The sequence below is a fragment of the Sinohyriopsis cumingii genome, chromosome 6 (assembly GCF_028554795.1).
Source record: "Sinohyriopsis cumingii isolate HCF-2022 chromosome 6, ASM2855479v2, whole genome shotgun sequence".
Classification (NCBI taxonomy): Eukaryota; Metazoa; Mollusca; class Bivalvia; order Unionida; family Unionidae; genus Sinohyriopsis; species Sinohyriopsis cumingii.
Window position 1 is genome coordinate 16,716,220 of NC_142966.1, and position 24,514 is coordinate 16,740,733.

At 32.4% G+C, this 24,514-nt stretch overlaps 1 long non-coding RNA gene across 1 annotated transcript in view; it reads left to right on the forward strand.

Annotated features, from left to right (window-relative positions):
- LOC149796428 (uncharacterized) overlaps nt 1-24,514 on the forward strand; it is a 68,504-nt gene that overhangs the window by 33,619 nt on the left and 10,371 nt on the right. The window contains exon 2 of the long non-coding RNA XR_016421432.1: nt 12,512-12,578. This is a non-coding gene — a long non-coding RNA (uncharacterized LOC149796428). The remainder of the gene's footprint in view (nt 1-12,511; nt 12,579-24,514) is intronic.

Genomic DNA, 24,514 nt, shown 5'->3' on the forward strand with positions numbered 1-24,514 from the left:
ATAGCTCACAAGTACGAGATAATCACATCCTACATCCATCAGAGCTCAAGACAACAACATACAAGCATACACATACATTCATTTCTGTAGCATGTAAAACGGCCTCTGTAAATTTTACATCATTTACGAGTTCAGTGATGTGCTAAATCATTCATGTTATAATGAATCAAAGCATAGTGAGACATTTATCGATACTCTCAGGGATTAGCTTTAACTTCCTAATGTACAAAACCACACTACATTTATTTCAAGCTGTAGGCATCGGGCTTATCCTTCAACAATCACAAGACATGATTTGACGACCACATGCTCCTCCATCTTACGTCAATACCTTCCTTCCAGCAAAGCAGAATATCAGTTGAACAAGTTCCGGAAAAGACTCAGACTGAGATGCAATTAAATACCGCTGTTCAATATATTTGGATCCTGAAGGATATAAGCTAGACACCTAAGCGTATTAATTAGTTCATGCCGTAACCCTACAAAGTATTATTTTGTGAAATGCTTAAGTTCTTTTTAAGTTTGCGAACTTTGGAATCATCAATCCTCACGTATCTAAACAAAAATATAATTGCAGTTTAATATTAGCATTATCATTGTAAAACATCGTTATGAGCTTTAAAAGACAGTTCAAGCTAGTTGCACTGAACTGTTCAGAACGGAATATTTAGCACCTATAAGACGAATACTCTATTATCGATTTTTAACACTAGTGCCGTACTAAGAGTAAATGACACCCTGGGCGAGTATGAAAGCCCAAAGAGGTTTTGGCGCACCAGGACATATGACTCCGTTATTTTTTGTCGCCCCTAGACCTCTGGCACTTGGGGCGACCACCCCGTCCGCGCCCTCTCGCCTGTTAGCACACTACTTTTTAACACCTTGAACCATATTATATTATGGTTGTATGTTGGAAAACCATGCTTACAGTCTCTGATAATAAACTCATATATAAGGTAATTTTAACTAGCTAGTATACCAGCAAAAAAACTTGATAAATTATTTTTCTTTCAAAAATTAAATCCTATGCAAAGTACATAACTGTACAGCGCCACCTTCTAGCAATGTGAAAAGTTTTGCAATTGCTTCTCTCTTTTTCATATCATCACGTATCATTTTCGCAAGAAGCTGGTACAATAATATTCATGCTATCATGAACATAAGCTAATTATACATATTTTGCTCTTGCTTATACGGTATGCATTGCGGTAGTATTGTGTGTAGAATGAACTTAATAATTTGGAAATGAGAAGTCTTAGAACACGGAAATAAAGCCAACTGTAGAGCGCCACCTAAAGTGTATGCCAACGTAGCCGTGTGGGCGTATATACCTCACCGTTACTGAGTATAGTTGTAATTACCAATACAGTATTGCCTGCCATATTTTTTAGCAAAATAACAACCTAGCGCAACATTGCTGGATCATAATAAGCCGAATATTATTTTATAAACAGTTACGTTTAGGTAACGCCACACCCTATTGTCCATTTTTACTGATAAGTCACGATTTTGCGATACTAAAACATGCACAACATTGAAAACTTCAATGCAAGCTATATCTTTGCCAGGCACAAAATTGATTTTGTATTCATGCCTCTAAAATTACAGCTGTACTGAGATTGATGTGTGAGCCTGAACTCTTCATGCTTCATTTTAAATTACGATGTGTGGAAATGCCACTAGGAACCTTTCCTTCCTTACAAAATCAGCATTTTCTGTTCTTGTCATAAAATCTTCAGACTCACTTGTGTGTTTAGGAATTTGCAAATAATTTTAGAACAATACTTTACGTTTCCACATCAAGCCTTAGGCATTTCGCATCTAAAACGGAACTAAAGCAAAACAGAATGTTTCACATTAAATTCAGTTATAGCATATTATTTTTGCAATTCAAAGGGAAATTTTTGTCGCTTGCACGTCTTGCAATAATTAGTAGCGATCATCAAGCGTACGTCTGATTTAATCTCTTTCAAAGGGTAAACACTTGAATGGTTTGTGGGTAAAACACAATTGCCTTATATTTCACTCAAATATGGTATGATATCGTGAAAAACTCGGTCATATCTTTTTGGCGATATACCTAGTGAGTGCCCCTCTGTTGAACCTTGAAGAGTCGAATATTACTTTATAAACATCTCATAGTTATCATACATTTTCAAAAAAATAACTACTTTTCATGTCTATTCAACACTCGTCAAAGGTATCATTAGCTGTTCGATGCAGTCATCGACACATGTTTCACTGACATCCCTTCACATTTTCAGAAATGATGAGAAAGCAGGGATGTATGAACGTTTGCGTGTGATTGTTTTAAGGGGACCGGGTGCGCTCGCTAATAGTAGCCCACGAGAGAATATGGATTTTTCAATCTAATTCCAACTGACAAGATAATTGCCAGTAATTGCTGCCATATTTTCAGCACGAATCAACATATCATTATCGGCATTAGAGATACCTTTTGATTGCATGCTGACGACATTTTATGTGGAAATTGTTTGGTACCAAATGAATAGGAAGGAAATTATTGTCAATAACTAGATAACAGTGATGAATAAAATGCTGACGATTCACAAGAACACAAGAAATCTATAGATTATGGTGGCATGTTTTTTAATTGTGCAGGATTGCATCAACAAAATAATGAATGAGCTTTCCTGTTCTGATTTTTAATTAGATATGCCTTTTCAATACACCGTTTAAGTCCTGTTGGAATCAAAATGTGCATTCTCTACCACAGCATAAATAAGAACCTTAAGGAATTAGAATTGTTTAATATGAAAAGAAATTATATAAATAACTGAGTGGTATTAAGATATATCTTTCTTTCAGAATCCATAAATACAGGAATATTTAGCCCATTATCATTGCTGTCTTTTTATTATCGTTATTATAGACAAATCTGTATCAATTGTATGTAAGCAGAAAGAGGGTAATATATGTACGGTGAGTATAAACAACCGTTCTATGCTATTCTGGGGAGGGGTTTTTGTCTCTTGAATTTTTTGTTGGGGTTGTTTCGACAAGGTGGATACATTTTCAGTTTGGTGAGTTTTGTAGTCTTATTTAGAATAAAGAAGTAGTCCCAGTTGGTAGTCTTATTTTAAACAGGGAAGGAGTCTCATCGCAGGTGTTGAACGTGGCTATTTAAATTGGCGGATTTGAGCAACCACACGGTTCAAGAAAAACTATTCAGCATATTTTGGAGCGACTGCGTAGTAGCTCTTTCTTGATTTGGTGTACAGTTTGCATCTCTGTAATTCCTCTGTGGGAAACAAAGAAGAAAAACGTTATTCATAACATTTTAAGGAGAACAAAATTGAAGGCAGTTGAGTATAACTTAGCCCGACTCAACAATAATACATCTGCCCAACGGTTACCGATGCAACCAGTCTGCGAGACAATGCCTTTTACTTGGCATTAATTATGCAAAGAAAAGGAAATACCTTCGAATACAGATCATTACTGTTTTACGATATCACTAATCGTGTCTAAATTAATTTTTGTTGACTTTATGTTGCTCGATTTGATTCGACAGTTATAAACAACTTTTGAATGTATTTATCCACATATGCATTTTGTTGGAGGATAGTGTGAATCGAAAGAGACCTAGTGTTGTGCCTAAACAAAATAACATTCATTCATATGTGACACTAAATTTCTCTCTATTATACTTCTTGCTCAAAGTTAAGCTAATGACCTAACATTATTTCTTTTTCGCCTTAATTATCAAATGATAAAAATGAGAAGCCCCGATGCTAGTCTACACATCTGCGAATTGCTTTCGTAATTGTATATCGAGCCAGATAACTTGAAGCTCCTGAGTGTTCTGTCTTGCCAAAATCTCAAAAGGAACCATCTGCTTGCACAAGCTTTAGCCATAATGATGACACTTATTTCATACACATCTATGTTGGCAGAAAAGTTTCCAAGACTACACCATCTGCTCCCTTTGTCTTCCAAACAAAACTAATGGTATCGATATCAGGAATGAACTCCTTGGAATCGCAAATGTCGGTATTTTACAAATTACTAGCGAGATTTGTTTTAGTAAACTATACCAGCCATTTTGTACAGTGTATTGTTCGCTGTGTTATCAAGCTTCATCCATTTTGCCTTGATACTTAGTTGTTAAAGTGATATGACAATTTGTGTTGAAGCTCTGTGACTATTAATCTTTCAACACGTCATACAAATGTATCAGGAAGCCAATGCCAGTCTTGTTCTATTGTGAGTAACCAGAAAAGAGATCTATAATTAGCGGTATTATTTTATGCTATTTTTTTATAACTTTGACATTGATTGTGGTGACAGTGATTTAAAGCTGACAAAATCAAAGGCCTTAAATTCGTATGACACTTTTACTTTTACTCAAAGAAAAATACGTAAGCATTCAATGAACACACGGTATTGTTATATTACTGTCTATTCGGATAGCCTTTCTAATTTTGAAATTTGTAGATGATGACATTTTGCATACAACAAGATAAGCACGTTTATGCAAAACGTAATGCATGCCAGAAGTGTATCACCTGTGCATAAAGTCACGGATTCTAAATTCTACCTTTACATAACATCTATCCCTACTTAATGAGAATCAGTTGACATCATTATTAGAGTTAATTTAATAAAGAAATTTAAAGTGCATACATGGACAAATTATACATATTTTCTGCTTTTTGACAATTTGAAAACATGTTTAATAGATGCTTCGTCACATTCAGTATTTATTAATTGAATTAAAGTATCCTTCCTAATTTCCAGATATCATTTGATCTTGACACTTGCCAGGTATTTGCATTCCCCAGAAATATCTGCGAACAAATATTGAATATTAGTTTTGACTTTACGCGCTAAGAAAGTTGCAAATTGAATCTGTGTGCAAAACATCTTCGTCATTGTCACTTTATAATACTATTCATGGATTTACCTCAACAACAAAAAACTTTAAAAGTAGTTTTACTTTCATACAAAACCTTTTCAAACTCTAAGGTGTGATCACCAACGCTACGTACTATATATATTACATCAATATTGTATTCCTATATGTAACCAATTAGGATCATAACACTACGATAACAACATGAAAACTAAGGAACATTTCAACGCAAGATTATATTTCATCATTTTATTTTTTTGCTACTTTGCATTTTACTTTTGATCCATTTATTTATTACTATGGAGTAAGATCTTGTTGAGCACTCTTGAGCACTAAAACATTATATTTAATACAGTTTTCATCTTTCTGGTGGCAATTATTTAGTTTCGTCGTATGACAGTTTCGTGAAATTGTATTGAATCATTTATGTCGCAATGAAAATTATATATAGTTTTAATTTTGAATTTCAAGTTTGGATTATGTTCGTGATTCAGAGATACGATGCAAGTAGTTCACTTATATTGTGTGAAGTACGCACGTCCGCACTTACTTCACGATTGAGCAAGAAGGACTAAAGACGTACTCTAGCAATCAAGTGATATTTAGGTAATATCATTAACTGACTTCTTTACCTGCATTCTATTTATATTATTCTGGATCACACTGTTGGTGAACTACCTCTGTTAACCGCTTATATGCATTCCATTACGGGACAAAACACTACAGCGTCCTTTAGTAGCTTATCATGCGACTCGTCTAGTTCGTCGATTTCTTCTTTCTTTTATTTTTCACACCATTTTTCTATTACGCATTGCAATATTCAACGTATTTAGTCCATATTAGGTATACTGTATGAATAATTTTCGGAATTTTATATACTGTCCTTCACTCAAACTTAGGTCAATCCATTAATTCATTTTTTTATGATGACCATTACCGCCGAATTTACCATAGCCAAGTTAAGTAATATCGTGCAGACGATACCCATATATGTGAAAGAATCGCTTTGTTTCCAAGGGCGAAAGAATCTTGAACTAAATGGTTTCTAATGCTTGTAGACTTAACTTTCACTTAGACAAAAACAAATAATTGTAGGTTTATTACGCAGAAATCCAAACGCAAACAATGTGTATATTTCAGTAATACACCATGATGTTCATGCGGGAATTAGATATAACTGAAATAAGCATCTATAACTTCAATATGCTAAATCCACCCTCAGGTCAATAAAGGAAATTACTACGTGATGCATTAATCAGTTCACACATTTTGCGGAAAGTTCTTCAGCGTTTACAGCTCTATTTTTGCAACGTACAAAGAAAGTGAACTCTCAGCAGGGTTAGTGTTCGTTTCTTACAACAAGATATTGAATACAGCTACCGTATATATGATGTAGTCAACTACAGAAAACAAATTAGTAAATCGTTTCCAACGTGTAACAGAATGAACTGTGCCTCGGTCGAGTAAGGAGAAGACACACAACGAGTCAATGTGAACAAGATATGTTTTGTATATGGTAAGTTAGTAAATACGTAAGTCAGGTACCATCGCACGCACTCCTATTTCAATCACATACGAATCAATAGGACTTAACCTACGCATGCACACATGTACTACGTTTCTAATGACGCGCTGAAACCCACGAGGCATAATAAAAAGCCCTATCGACTTGCCTTTGACTGAAATGCAATAGTTATGTTAACTAATGAATGATTATCAATTATCCTACTGGAACAGTAGAGATACAGCTGTTCAAATTACGAAATTATAAATATTTTTGTTTGACAAACTCAACCATTTAAACAAAAACATCAATAGATGTGAACAAATGCTGGCATAAATCATGAGGAAATATATATTAATTAGTTTAACAACATATATGACAAAATGTATCGTCAACAACGGATATGACAAAATGTATCGTCATCAACATATATGACAAAGTGAATCGTCATCAACAGATATGACAAAGTGTAACGTCATCAACAGAAATGACAAAGTGTAAAATTCATCAACAAATATGACAATCTGTATAGACACAGACATATATGACAAAATGCATAGTTCTTCAACACATATGGCACAATTTTTAATTCGTCAACATATATGTCAAAATGTATATGATACCATCGATAGATATGACAAAATGTGTATATTATCGTCGACAGATATAACAAAATGTATATATTATCACCGACCGACATGACAAAATGTATACTGGATCAACATATATAGCCAAAATATTGAAATAAACAAAAATAGAAAACAACTAATACAAAATGAAAATTAAATATACATAACACAGTTCATAGATATACTTGCTAAAAGGATTAAAATAGGAAACTGTTGTCAAGGTTGCTTTGTATCTATCTAATTGCCCTTTAATGAGTGAATATAATATTAAAGCAATCAATTAGACCTTTTGTGTTTATGTAGGAAGTTTTTTCTTACATGTACTAAACATCATTTTCAACTAATCAGCGAAAAATGATTAAGTACCGCTAAAGTTTGAACAGACGTAAACCAAAATTAAAATATGCTATTTTAATTAGCTTGGTAAACAAGTAGCCAACGGTAGTCTTAAAGTCATCAGATGCTATTTTAATTAGCTTGGTAAAGAAGTAGTCAACGGTAGTCTTAAAGTCATCAGATGCTAATGTAGTCTGTCGAAAAATAAAAAAAGACAATATTTGTTTTCATTTACATATGTATTATTGCAGTTGTGCAGCTGTTTATCGCGCGCCAGCTTAAGAATAGATTCTTCTGGCGAACAATAAAATCCGAAAAGTAACCAAATATTTGGACCAGGTTTTTTTGTGTGGCCCTACTTATTTGAAAGATAACTGGCCTCTAGCCTTCATTCCGTGATACAAGGCATTCTTTGATATACATACATGACGACTATCATCTTCTGAGCGATAATGCATCCACTACCGACTGGAATTGTTTGAAATGTTACAATATTGACAAATATGCACAAATTATCAATGACTTCATATTACTGTTATATGACTAACGTATGCCGAGCACCACTGTCAATGTTAAACCATCACAACCTCCATAAGGCATAATGGCAATCATCAAGTCAATACGCAAGCGTGGAGAGCCTATAGAAAAACAAGGCAATCCAGTTTACTCACCACATTATGTTCCCTGGGGAAAAAAACAATCCATATGATTCATGAGGCTTTTTGTTGTTTTTGTTGTTGGGTTTAATGCCATTTTTCAGCACACGATAGGCTATGCATGGCGGCCAGTATTAATGGTGGAGGAAGAACCCGGGAAAACCCCCGGAAGAACCACCGACCCACGAAAAGCTACTGGTAAGCTTTCTCACATACTCACATTGGCCGAATCTTAGAATCGAACCCACGGAGACAGAGGTGAGATGGCAGTGATCAGTAACGGAGAGCGCTTTAGACCACTCGGCCACTTGGGGCCCCGATTCGAGAGGCCACACAGCTACATATTCACAAATTTGCAAAATCTCAGATAAAGGACAACATATGATACAAACTGGTGTTTAGCCCTTCCGGTTTTCATCAGCCCCCAGGGTTTTCATTAATCTTTCAGGTTTTCATTAGTACTTTTTTTCATTATTCCTCGGGGTTATTATCAGTTCTTTAGGTTTTCGTCAGCACTTATTGTTTCCTCAGTCATCAGGAGTTTCATTAGCCCTAAAGGTTTTCATCAGCTATTTAGGTTATCATCAGTAATTGTTGTTTTCATTAGCTCTTAGGGTTTTCGTCAGCCCGCACAGTAAAACATTGATTCCTCTAAGTGAAATTACTTTTATGTCAAAATGATTATAATTCGTATCGTCTATAGTCTGTAGAATTCTTCTGAAAATCTTACATCTTGCCTGAATGAGATTTGTAACTAGCGTCATGTGTTACTTTCTGTGCAAACATTCTACATCTGTGCTATTTGCTGTAAATATTGATACGGGTTGACCTTTTGTAGCCGAAGAAATTAATAAGGGACAAACATATACCGATATCCGAACTGAAAATTGAATTACTGTCAAGCAATTACGACCAGCTCATTAGATCCGAGGAAAGAAATGCCATTTTTTGATCTATTAGTCTTCTGTTTGAAGGCATTTATTTTCTCAGTTATGAATACCTAACTGTTGCAATGTTCAGCTTGTGGCATTGTTGAGTATTTTTGTACCATTAGTCTTCCCATGGTATATATAAATAACTGTACTTATAAAAAGAACATTTGAGAAATGAGGACAGCTCTGGTTGCATAATGGTGAGAACGTCCGCCTTGGATGCGGGAGGTCTCCTGCCGTGTCATACCAAAGACATAAAAATGGTACTAACAGCTGCCTCGCTAGGTGCTCAGCATTAAGTGGTTAGTGTTAGGACTAGTCGGCGTGGTGGGAGGATAACGTGACTGGGTGGAACATCGTGCTATATATCTGCGGCACGATACCTAAGTGCTAGACATCAGTATAAACTGGCACATTGTAGACATTCTAGCGATAAACCAAATCACAAGCACACAAGAATGAAGAAAACACAGAAAATAAAAAAGTTTATATAGAATTTTAAGCACTTTGTACATCGGCCGTTTACAGTAAAAACTATCCAATGCACACAGACTTTACGAGAAAAAGCATTAATTTGATAACAATAATAATAACAATAATTATAATAATAATAATATCAGTGGTGGTCGCAATCAATTGGCAAAGTGGCAAATACATAAGGCTAGAAAAATGTCTTTTTGGTCGGCCGACGTCCCTGTTTTTCGTTGCCGATCGTGCCACTTTCCCCCACCCCACCCGTAAAAAAATTAAAAATACAACTTTTCAACAAAAATATCCCGAAATTGATTTGTACATCTAACTGAGCTGATTTAGCCCAGTGCTCGAGGCGCTTAGTACATTATATATATATATATATATATATATATATATATATATATATATATATATATATATATATATATATATATATATATATATATATATATATATATATATATATATATATATATATATATATATATATATATATATATATATATATATACATTCATACATACATACATACATACATACGGACAGACAGACAGACAGATAGACAGACATACGAGACCTTACTTGATCATAGCAATTAAAATAAACAATGATAATTGCAATCAATGCATTTTCTGTTCATACCCCATCCTATTTAATGGATGAAACATATTCCCTTTATCATGAATTACTGAACTCAGTTTGAGGCAAATATATATTCAGTTAGACTCAATGACATCGGCATCTTTTCAACATTTTTTTTTATATTTATACACACCTAGACACGGTTGCTTCCAATAAGTGGCATGTGATGTCTCAACAAACCATACTTTTTCTTTGAGTCACGCTCCTGATTTCCGATAGAAGTGTCAAAATACAGCATGTAGTTTCCTTAGCCAAATATAAAATGGCTATAATTCAACAGGAACTATCAAAATAAATACAATCGCCTATTACATCCCCTGAACACCAGCGCAGATCAAACCCTGAATAAAACCAGTACACGACGGAGACAAATCAGACATTGCCATGTATAGCTTTCCCAAACATAAATACTAGAATGTCAAAATCTTAATACATCTGATGTTTGATATGTACTCTTCATGATACAAATTTCATCCGATAAATGGTATATGGCCTCTGAAAAATCATTGTTCAGTTTTCGAATTGTCAAGAGAGATCATATCTGAAGAAATAATAGCATCTAGCATTTGATTTAGAAACGTCAAATCCAATTATAATGTTTTTCAACACATTGAACATGATTCGGCTTTTTACGATGAATTTAGTGAAGCATTAGCTTTTTTGCTCTCAAGGGCTGCATCGTCCACAAATCAAACGTTGGCAATAAAAATCAATAGATATAGGTATCGTTAATATTCAAAGATACATACATACATACATACGAGACTACTTCCTGTCGATTAAATTATATATATATATATATATATATATATATATATATATATATATATATATATATATATATATATATATATATATATATATATATATATATATATATATATATATATACATACATACATACATATATATATATACATACATATATATATACATACATATATATATATACATATATATATATATATATATATATATATATATATATATATATATATATATATATATATATATATATATATATATATATATATATATATGTATATATATATATATATACATACATACATACATACATACATACATATATATATATATATATATATATATATATATATATATATATATATATATATATATATATATATACATACGAGACTTTACTTCCTGTCGATTAAATTATATATATATATATATATATATATATATATATATATATATATATATATATATATATATATATATATATATATATATATATATATATATATATATATATATACATAAGTTTGAAATATAAAGCTTATTTATTGAAACGACAGCAATAGGAGCGAGCTCCTTGCGAGCTGCAACAAATAAGTGGTATCTGCCGTACATTGGGGGTGGGGATGAGCGTGTTGTCACGAGGAGTAAGTTTAATTTTGTAAATTTCGATTCTGGGCCAAGTTTTGTATATAATAATAAGGACAATTTTCTTTTCCATTTCCAACGTTAATACTGGATATATTTCATGCTCTGGAACCAAAAACAGCATATTTAAACTCGTGGCCACTCGTTCAAATAGCACGCAATGGTATCACACGATGAAATATATGCGGTATTAAATATGCGGTATTAGCATAGTGAACGATATATATATATATATATATATATATATATATATATATATATATATATATATATATATATATATATATATATATATATATATATATATATATATATATATATATATATATATATATATATATATATATATATATATATATATATATATATATATATATATATATATATATATATATATATATATGTGTGTGTGTGTGTGTGTGTGTATATATATCTATATGTATAATTTGTCATTTCTCACATTCGCATAACTCTATGTATATCTTCTCACAATCACATAATTGTATGCATAATTTGTCATTTCTCACATTCGCATAACTCTATGTATATTTTCACACATTCACATAATTTTATGTATAATTTCTCATTTTTCACATGCGCATAACTGTATGTTTAATTACTGACATTATCATAGCTTTATGAAATGTTTTCATTTATCAAATTTACATTTGTTGCTGTGTGTATAATTTCTCTCATTCACATAACTTTATATATAATTTCTCATTTCTCACAATTACATAGCTTTATGTATACTTTCTCATTTCTCACATTCGCATATTTTTAGGTATAATTCCTCATTTCCCACATTCGCGTAATTTTGTGTATAATTTCTCATTTCTCACATTCGCATAGCTTTATGTATAAGTTTTAATTCCTCAAATTTACATCGGATTTCTCACATGTACATAGCTTTGTGTATAATTTCTCACATTTGGATCGCTTCATGCAGAATTCCTGAAATGCATTAGTGGTGATTGAAGTAGTAGTAACGACAACAGTTGCTGCTATCATCATTATCATCGTCTTTATCGTCATTTGTTTTAATATTTCAGACACGGATGCCTATGAAGATTATCCTTCTGAAGAAAGTGCATTAAATGTTTTCAGTGAAGTTAAACGGTATGTATATTAAAAAGACTTTAAAAAAAGATATCTAAATATGCATCAACTATATTTGAAAAATAGTAAAACCAGATCAAAATTAATTATTACTCGCATTAATTAAAATATATAGAATGCATGGTGGTAGGCTATAACTAATTGCCGGTTGTCAGCGCCATTCTTTAAAACGTGACCAGTCCTCAAATCCGCCTACCATCATGAAACATATAAACGCGCTTTTATCCTACTATAGTCAAGATGTTAGTGTACTTTATATTAACTCTTTTTACACAGTCATGCATACAGTAAATTTATATTGCTCAATGCACAACAATTGTACTAGTTAATATTTTATTTTCGAAGCTTTATGTTCAGTTACGTGTTCATTTTGTGTATTTCTTCATTTATTTGAGAAGAGAATGAAGTGAAATGAATTTTATTTCAGATGAAGTTCTCCTGTAATTCAATACTATGGAAGTTCTATAGCATTGAAATGAAATATTGAAAAAAACAACTTCTCTAATTTATGAAGGTTTTATTATCATTACAGTGATATTAACGCAGCGCTAACATTATATTATTAGCTCCATGCATACACTGCAGGATATTAAAGACTGCGGAAATGACCTTAGTTACACTAAAAAAAAATCATTTAATCTGCATAGTTTGCTTTCACTGAGAAAAGTTTATATTCGCCAATCCTCTGTGTTTCGAAAATGTTTGATAATCAAAAGGTTTCGATCTCGCCAACAGTTATAATTTCACTGACCAATTACATGGCTTTTTATGTGACAGGTTTTGCCTGAGCTGTGGGTGTTCCCGCTGGTAATGCAATCAAACAAGCTTGACTAGTCATTTCAACATTATTACTAAGTGTTACGTTCTTTCACTCCTTGAAATATTTACTTGTTTTCACTTTGCAAACCCCGAAGAATTCTCACATTCATTAGCGTATGATTTTGGATACAACTTTTCATTGCGAATTCAATGAAATGCCTGAGATAAGTGTGACAAAGGCTCCGAAGAAGCAGAAAATGTCCATCCAAGTTTGGAAAGGTTTCATATCTGCATTATTGAAATTAACAGTATAGACAATAATAATGGTTAATTCAGTCGATTTGAATATTGATTTACTTTTATTTAAGGGTGTTAAATTTAACAAATATATTTCAAGATATATTTGCCTTGGGCGTTCCATTTTGGCCAATCCAGTTTTGTTCAATCGGCCATGTAGAGTAACAACTCTCTGGAACACGATAATAAGTAATGAAAGCGATTGTTTTCTTCTCTAAATATTTATGATGTTGATTAGGCCTCCACCTATTATCCGACACTTTGTTCAATCGACCTGATGACATGACTGCATATCTGTATAATATTAAGTAATATTGATGTATTGCTTCTTTTTATGTTTTTTTGAATGATCATTTGTGTTGTGTCATATCAAGAAATTTTCAGCCTATAAGTTCTATCTGAGTTTATTTGTTAAAATATTAACCATATCTTGCTGAAAGATTGTTTGACCTAGTAAATACTCTTCTGATTCGGGTCGAAACCAAGGCGGAATTCCGCAAGGGCCTATATTAGGCCCGCCTCTGTTATTACTATTTATCAATGACTTATCTTTGTATGCAGTAAACTCTTCGCTGACCATTTCCCAGCACACACAATTTTTGATTCTCGAACCTTCATTGAACGCAAAATTCAAATCGAAGTGAACAAAAAGAAAAAAATAAGAATGTATATCTAAACCTCTACATTAAAATGTATGACTATATGAGCAACACAAGGCCCATCAACGTAAATGAAATTCTCACTCTTGGTGGAGTATACTATTCTACTTTTGAAAGGAAAACATTTTTGGTGTTTACATTGATTAACAGCTCAGCTGTAATTCACATATTAGTCAAGTAAGTGCAATGATCATGAAAAGAATTACTAGTAAAAATCTGTATTTTTTTATCACAATGCTTAGTTAGGTCGGAGATAACACCACTCATTTGCAATAAAGGTGACGCTTTATACTGTATACATTATAGACGTGGAGACAAAGCAGCAGAAGGGAAAAAAACAACACAAACGACCTAACTAAGCAAAATTTATCAAATCATTGTCCCATTTCTAGATGTTCCTACGATAAGGAAAACCAGATTCTGATTTTAAAAACTATTAAATACGTTGTAACTGTATCAGCACCTACCTTTCCCATGTCGAAATATAATTCAAATTCCATTGTATAATTAAAGGTTCATTAAAAATAATTGGTGTTGTATCCTCACGTCCCCACGTCTATAATGTATACAATATAAAAGCGTCGCCTTTATTGCAAATGAGTGGTGTTATATCCGACCTAACTAAGCTAAATTTATCAAATCATGACCCCATTTCTAGATGTTCCTACGATAACGAACACCAGATTATGATTTTAAAAACTATTACATACGTTGTAACTGGATCAGCACCTACCTTTCCCATGTCGAAATATAAGTCAAATTCTATTGTTTAATTAAAGGTTAATTAAAAATAGTTTCAATATTATATCAAGATACAATTATGAAGTTTGTTATCGTTTGTATTTATGATACGATTCCTATTAGAGACAATTTTTCATCAATGTAAACATTAGCGTGTGACTGGAACTTTTTCAACTGTAATTATATATAAATAATAGTTTCTACCGATCCCTATTATTATGGCATGGCTAAACATTACGTTAAATATCCAGTGGTTAATGACCCTTCACAACGATTCATTTTTTTTCCTTTAAAACGTTTTACTTTTTCAGTAGATTACTAATAACAAAGAAATTTTATATAAACGCTACATGGACAGTTTAACCCATATTTTACATAGTTATTACTTTTGGCGATATTTGTCAATTTTACAATATTAAATAAAGATTACTGCCTGTGTATTACAAGCGGTTCTTGCTTGACAACATTATACCTTACGTTACATTACAATCACAGCATTACCTTGAACTGTTCAAGATAACCCAAAACTGTGTATATTTCCTGAAATCTTTTATCACAGTGTTTTTCTTCTGTACGATAGTCCACGCAAATGTTTAAAAATGTCTCCTACTATCAGTGACTTGGTTAAATCAATTGCTTTCTTCTTATTTATAATGATTGCCACTATCAACAATTAGAAACAAAGTATATTTAGTTCGGAAATATCATTTGAAAGTAAACAGGTATACATTTTGTGATCCACAATATTTTTTCTCTGTTGATTTTCCAATGGATACCTTGCTGTAAATTGATTAATTCAAGTCTCCTACCATATAATTTAGTATTCTGAGTATTATTCAAATCAAACTAAATGTAGAGAATATCGTTGCAATTATTGGTCACCTTTGAGTTGCTTCGTAAATGATACAATATTGCGTTTGATCTTGTTAACTCCCTGGGGTATTTTGGTTTATTATTTATTCACATACATTTTGCTAACAACCCTTACAACATTTTGCAAATAACTTTCAAGCCGACACCCATCACAACTGTGATGTAAAGGTATTCGTATTTTAATTGTTCAACTAAGGATTAGTAAAAACAATAATGATTACTTTTAGGTTACCCTTGTTTGCCAACCTTTCTAACTACTTAACCCATGTAAGCCAATGTTACTCTGTATTGAAGCAATCCCATGGCTGTTCAAGAACTTATTGACCCGATATTGTTTTCTAATTTCTTACATTCAGGTTGCCAAACACATGTGCCTGATTTTCATAAAAATAATAATCAGTTTTTTATCTGGTACTGCTCTGTGTCTTTTCAGTCTTACTGATTCCTTTTCAGTGCCATTTGGATCTCGTAGCGTAAGGAGACGGTTTCTTCTTATAAATGCTAACCGTTAAGTATTGCTGCTCAAATCATTTCTATTTATCTTGATGTATTTAAGAATAGTAAGTATTGATACTGTTGCTAGCATTTTTGACCATCGCCATGTGTAAATTGATTCCAATTAAGTATATTGTTCTTTTCATTCAGATAGCATGCATATGCAATTTTTGGAGGAGTTTTTTTGTTAACTACAAAATCTATATACATCAAACTTCTAAGCTTAACATATAACTAACACTCACGTTAATTGCCTCCAGCACAAAGAATATAAAAATGCGTTTACTGGAAAATTAGGAAGAACATCACAATTTACGTTGACAAATATATGCCGCAGTCTAGCTTTTTATTTTAATAGCATCATGCTTTGCAACAAAAATGTATATATGCATATTTAGCAAATCGTGAAAGATCTGAGTTGATGAAATCAATGTAAACTAGGAATGCGATGTAGTTCAGGCTTAATCACGTTGAACATTCAGGTCACAGCATCTCTGTAGTTTCATGAGTTCATGCTAATTATATGTCCGTCTTCAAAGTAAACGCCAGACGCCAGAACGATCTGAACGGAAAGAGCTATGTCAGACATGGATCGCTTCTTCCTCAAGCTTATTTAGCTTTTAATTTATTTATTTATTTATTTATTTATTTATTTATTTATTTATTTATTTATTTATTTATTTTCAACGAAGGAGCTGTTCACTACATAAATACTAATAGAGAACGCGAGAGTCGTTTCATATCATTCGTTTTAAATGCATCTGCATTTGTGTTGTCTCTATATCAACTAAATATGTCTCAGCCCATTCATTTCTTTGGCTATGTTTTCAACGTTATATTTTTCCAAATAGAGTTACAGGCCATATTTGTTTTAAAACTCAATAAATGTAAATGATGCTATTATTTTGATTCAATCTTATGATTCAAACCTGTAATTTATGCATCGTAGATTGTCATTCATTGTGCTTTCATATCACATTCATTCTTTTGCTTACGTTATGCTTTTGTTTTCCCAGTTAATATCGTACATCAACTCTAAGAACGTATTAGTGTTAGGCTTGGTATTCAGGAGAGGAATTTGTGTGTATCATTTTGTCTTTATTCAAGGCGCTTTATAACTTCTCCAGCTGAGGCTCTCCAGAAAGTTTTAAATAATCCATATCCTTTTTCAAGATATCTCACTTTCTATCATCTGGTCGATTGGTTGTAGAAATTGCCTTACATTTCGTAGATCTTCTTCCCTTTGCCTTGCTGATTGTAGTGTTTCAATAGCAGGAGATGATGTATTGAATATGTATTTAAACAAGTCTCGGGCTACGAAATTCATGTTTCTCTTCAAATCGATTTGTTTTGATAATTCTAACAATTTGCTAAAAGTTCATTTCCTCTCCTTTCAATGGCAGCCAATTTATTTTCTCAGCTGGTTGCCCATACGTCATGATGTCTTTCGAACTGTTTACAGCGGAAAACGTAGGTTCTTCAGAAAATATTTTGTCCGAGAAATCATCATCATCATCATCATTATTTTCTTTCTGATGATCCATCAATGAGGTATGCAATGCCAGTAGACACAAATGAACCATCTGACCACATCACAAATCAATCATTTGACTACATAGAGACAAATGAACCATTTGACAATATAGACACAAATGAACCTATTGACCAGCAAATAATAGAAAAAGACTATACTCATGATTACTACGAAACTGTTGAAAGTGGTCAACATCCACGTGCAAAGAAAATTTTGTTCACTTCAAAATAGGGAGACAAGAATGAGGTGATATGTTAAGTTGTGAAATCAAAACTTGAGTTTCTGAAACTTGATTTTGAGATGTATGAAAATAGATTTAGGAGCTAAAAATGAGCATGAGTTATATCCCATGAATAGTTGAAACTGTTTAAAGTAAATGAGTCCAAATATCACTAATAATAATGGCGTTGAAGTTAATATTTTCAAACAAACAATTTTTCAAACTCAACGAAACGTGAAGGATACATAGCAGTCAGGTGAACGGTTGAAACAACGGTTCAATGAATTTGGTGTTACAATTATTGTTGTTGCTACATTGATTGAATTGCTTAAGCTACAGTGTACATAGCAAATGTGATAAGCAGTACAGTTTGTCCTAGTACTCTATCACAACCTATTCGAGGTCAATCGGTGTATAAAATGATCAACAACAAAACACAAAATGATGGAAATATTTAGCCGTTTGTCCGAGCTTTAGTTATCACTTATTTACCTGGAATTATTCATAGTCGGTTAGGACGATGCTACAGAATGTTGAACAAATTGTATCGATCCAGTCTGATCACGGTATGTTATTTATCTTGTGATTGGTTGATTTATTTCATACTCGAAGTTGTGTTCAAAGTTGCAAACAAAGTGTCGAAGAAGAGTCAAAAGTTGGTAACCTTTTTAAAGCAGTGAAACGAACAACCAATATCAAAATAAATGAGTTTGTTTATGACATAGTCTATGTTGTAGTTATATATATATATATATATATATATATATATATATATATATATATATATATATATATATATATATATATATATATATATAGTCTTGTTGACGTCGGATAACCTGATATAATTAAAAGATATATTATGCACATCATCAGCACCATAATCTTTATTTCATAAAATAATATGTATCTGCTTTGTTTTCATTTTCGACATCTACAGATGTTTTCAGTATTATTATTGGAATGGCTTCAATGCCATATCAAGCAAGTCATCAGATTTAAATGAATTTACCAACTCGTCTATATTTTTCCATAATTCCATAAACCTCGTTTAATTTTAATGAAACTTTTTTAAAACAAGCGAAATATGATTGAACCAGAGTACATTTTATGCATATATTTTATTTATATTACATATAAAAACACATATTTGCCCTTTGCACGGAGTTAAGGTTAACCATAGGCAACTCTGTATTGACCGAGTGAAGGAACTAGATACATCCATGCCGAGTGTGTCCGCTACAAAATGTAGTTATGTGCCTTTTGTGGCTACTCTCAATCACCTTTGCATCTTGATAAGTTCATTTTCTTTTTTGAGTTTCTATTTTTATTCACATCGATAAACTCAATATAAGACACACTTATAATTTAAATATGAAAGATGGTTTAATGAAGAACGTAGACCACTACAAACATTGATATCTCAGCGATTCACGTACTGGCACATGGAAATATATGTGACGTACAAACTAAGCGAAAAGAGGTAATTCAAATTTTTGTTCTCTCTCTCTCTCTCTCTCTCTCTCTCTCTCTCTCTCTCTGGAAGATCGTCAAATTATGCTAGTTATTTGTAGATCGTATTAATGAAATTAGGACAACATAAACTGTGTGATTTCTATTGAACTCTAACTACTGGAAAGAAGAGCTTATAGGAATTTCGCTTGGATTTTTGCTTGAGTGATACGACGATGTATCTGGGCCTATGAATGATGGTAAAAGTGAAACCGCCCAGAGAGCGAGAGGGGGGGACAGAAAGGGTGGAAGAGAGAGAGGTATCCATTGGAGAAGTTCATACTTAATTATTTTTAGAACATTATGATATGTTTAAGAGGCAACACCAACAACAATAAAGCATTAAATACATTACAGTATGTGTGCCTTATAAACGAGAATTTTACCGTATATTGTCCAAAGACTATTGCAACTATGTATCACTTTTTATATAAACAATATAGATAAATCCCATGGAAAGTGTAAACATACCGTTACGACGAAATACATTCTTGTAGGTTACTTAGTGTAAGTTCAGTTTTAATGTTTTCATCCAGCCCTAAATTATTTGTCTCTTTCACACCAGATTTCTGCGTATTTTGTCCCTTATGCACAAGGGGGGACGGAAAGCACAAAGGATTGTGATGAAATTCTGTACCATATTAAATTCATTTTGGAAACGGTGATTTTCAATACTTTGTATCGTTAGTTTCATATTCCATTAACGATTTATGAGTGGAAATTCAACATTGATCTAGAGTCAACAACACAAAGATGCAAGAATATGTCTATATACGTATTATTGCACCATCGTCGGATCACAATTTGATTTACCAATACTACTGACTTAATAAATTGCTTTATACCAACACTTCAAAAGCCATGTTATTTTTTATGTATGCGGTATATATATATATATACAATGGCAAATGAACTTTCTATGATATTATCAAGTTTACCTTTTCAGAGGTCTTGGTTTATGGTAAAACTCTCTACCCAACATGATCTCCCGTCTGGGTGGATCTCTTCATTGGTTTTTGAACGTTCAGTCTTGCTGTGCCTAAACAGAGTAAAATTGTCAAACATATTGAGTGATATTTGCTTCTTCGAATGCTCTTCTATGTCTTTGAACCATTATACAAATCTTGATTATTACTACCGAAAAATCTTTCTCTTCAAATAACCTCTAAATCGTTTCGTGATATGTTTAAAGTTTGCTTATTCACACGTCTGGTTCATTTAGAGTCTGTGGTCGTAATCAAGTCTCCTTCAATTTTATTTTTCACTTCTTTCGGGATTGGTAAGTGGAGTATCAACGTTTCATGACTGATTTATTTAAATAGCAATTGTTGGTTATGTTTTCATGTGTTAAAATGTTTCGATATTTAATTGTTTTCTCACAAATATGTGCAAAGACCCATCTGCGCGCTCTGATCTGTAGAGCTCCTAGACAGCCATTTTTTTAAAGATTATTTGCAGCTAGTTTTCCCAGGGACAGAATTCAACGTCTTTTCTTACGGCTACTTTCCTTATCAAATTGCCGGAACGTCACTGAATCGCTTCATTTACACGGTTGAACTTAACCATCGTTAAAGCTCCTATGTACAAACGAAAGACTACAGACAAATCATAAGCATAGCAAATATACACACAACTAGTGTTCCTGCATCGACCGGCGCCACTAATAAATGTTTTTGATAGACAGAATCAAATTTGTTGTAAGTAATCAAAGCGCAATCTTCATGGTGAAAATTGTCTGGGAATATATATGACTACAAAATCACTCTCTGCATGCAGTGTAAAGATTATAAAATACCATGATACTTCCTATGGCTTGATTACAGATTATGTCAAAAGTAGGTGGTCTTCATTACTACGTTTTCATTTCAAATGTGAGATTGTTTCTACCTGACCAAGTCACTGGAAGGTATGAAGGTATATAGAGCTGATAATACAGCCACTGAACAAGGGCCAATGGACAGTAACATAAAGAGAATTGTTCTGAACAAGTTCCAACGTACCGTAACATAGAGAGAATTGTTTTGAACAAGTTCCAATGGACATTAACATTGGGAGAATTGTTCTGAACAAGTTCTAATGGACAGCAACATAGAGAGAATAGTCTGGACAAGCAAACGAGAATATTACACCTTCATACTTTCAGTATCATAAACATTCATGGACCAGAAATATTACATTACCAGGCATTATTCATGGTATTGTTTCGTGTTTTTAAGTTTAGCTTGGTATTTTACAGTATTATTCATGGTATGGTTTGATGTTTTAAAGTTTGGTTTGGTGTTTTCCAGATTATTCACGATTTGGTTTGCGATATTACTGTTTAGTCTGGTATTTTACAGTAGTATTCATAGTATTGTTTGTGTTTTAAAGTTTTGTTTGGTATTTTCCAGAATTATTCACGATTTAGGCTGGTGAATTACTATTTATTTTGGTGTTTTATAGCATTATTCGTGGTTTGGTTTGGTGTCTTACAATCTGAGTTGGGTTTTTCAGCATTATTCATTGTTTCGTTTGGTGGTTTAAAGTTTGGTTTGTTATTTTCCAGAATTATGCAAACTCTTGGTTGATGTTTTAAAGTTTGGTTTTGCTATCTTACGGCATTATTCTTGGTTTCGCTTGGTGTTTTAATGTTTGGTTTTGCATTTCACAGTATTATTCCTTGCTTCTTTTGCAGTTTGGTTTGGTATTTAACAGTACTATTCGTGGTTTAGTTTGGTATCTTATAGTATTTTCCGTGGTTTACTTTGGTATCTTATAGTATTTTCCGTGGTTTAGTTTGGTATTTTACCGTATTATTCGTGGTTTGGTTTGGTATTTTACAGTATTATTCATGGCTTAGTTTGGTATTTAACAGTACTATTCGTGGTTTAGTTTGATATTTTACAGTACTATTCGTGGTTTAGTTTGGTGTTTTACAGTATTATTCGTGGCTTGGTTTGGTATTTTACAGTATTATTCGTGATTTAGTTTGGTATTTTACAGTATTATTCGTGGCTTGGTTTGGTATTTTACAGTATTGTTCGTGACTTAGTTTGGTATTTTACAGTATTATTCGTGGTTTCGTTTGGTGTTTTACAGTATTATTCGTGGCTTGGTTTGGTATTTTACAGTATTATTCGTGATTTAGTTTGGTATTTTACAGTATTATTCGTGGCTTGGTTTGGTATTTTACAGTATTATTCGCGATTTAGTTTGGTATTTTACAGTATTATTCGTGGCTTGGTTTGGTATTTTACAGTATTATTCGTGATTTAGTTTGATATTTTACAGTATTATTCGTGGTTTCGTTTGGTGTTTTACAGTATTATTCATGGTTTCGTTTGGTGTTTTAAAGTTTGGTTTGGCATTTTACAGTATTGTTCGTGGTTTAGTGTGGTATTTTACAGTATTTTTCGTGGCCTAATTTAGTATGTTTGAGTATTTTTGTGGTTTAGTTTGGTATTTTACAGTATTATTCGTGGTTTAGTTTGGTATTTTACAGTATTATTCGTGGTTTGGTTTGGTATTTTACAGTATTATTCGTGGTTTCGTTTGGTGTTTTACAGTATTATTCATGGTTTCGTTCGGTGTTTTAAAGTTTGGTTTGGCATTTTACAGTATTGTTCGTGGTTTAGTGTGGTATTTTAAGGTATTTTTCGTGGTCTAATTTAGTATTTTTGAGTATTTTTGTGGTTTAGTTTGGGATTTTCCAGTATTATTCGTGGCTTAATTTGGTATTTTGCAGTATTATTCGTGAATCAGTTACGTATTTTACAGTATTATTCATGGATTCATTTGGTGTTTTAAAGTTTGGTTTGGCATTTTACAGTATTGTTCGTGGTTTAGTGTGGTATTTTACAGTATCTTTTCGTGGTCTAGTTTATTATTTTAGAGTATTTGTGTGGTTTAGTTTGGTATTTTACAGAATTATTCATTGCTTAGTTTGGTGTTTTACAGTATTATTCGTTGATCAGTTTCGTGTTTTACAGGATTATTCTTTTTTTTTTTGGTTTGGCATTTTACATTATTATTCGTAAATTAGTTTGGTATTTTACAATATTATTTGTTGTTTAGTCTGTTGATTGCAGTATTATTCGTGGTTTAGTTTTTAATTTTACAGTATTTTTTCGTGGTCTATTTTACTGTTTTAGAGTATTTGTGTGGTCCAGTTTGGTATTTTCCAGAAATATTTGTGGTTTAGTTTGGTGTTTTCCAGTATTATTCCTGATTTTGTTTGGTATTTTACAATATTATTTGTTGTTTAGTTTGTTGATTACAGTATTATTCGTGATTTATTTTGGTATTTTACAATATTATCTGTTGTTTAGTTTGGTATTTTACAGTATTATTCGTGGTTTAGTTTGGTGTTTTACAGTAATATTCGTGGTTTAGTTTGGTATTTTACAGTATTATTCGTGGTTTAGTTTGGTATTTTACAGTATTATTCGTGGTTTAGTTTGGTGTTTTACAGTATTATTCGTGGTTTAGTTTGGTATTTTACAGTATTATTCGTGGTTTAGTTTGGTATTTTACAGCAAAGCAATCAGATTAGTTAATGCTGAGGTAGTTCAGATCAACTGCCTTACCCCATTACACACCGCCGTAGACGATCGTATGATATGATTCGAATCTAAGCCATTTCGGTCGCCTATCATGCACATTAACCACTCAGCCACCAGGGTATTAGAAATGAGTTAAATTAAAACATGGTTTATTCATGACTTGACATTAAAATTGCATGTTGCAAGTATCACCGCTGTTAAATAATGTCACACGGTTAGTATCGAATTATGTTAGACGCAGTGAGTTTCATACCGAGTGAAACAAACACCAAAGTACTTAATTGAAATTTATTTCTTCATGTGTT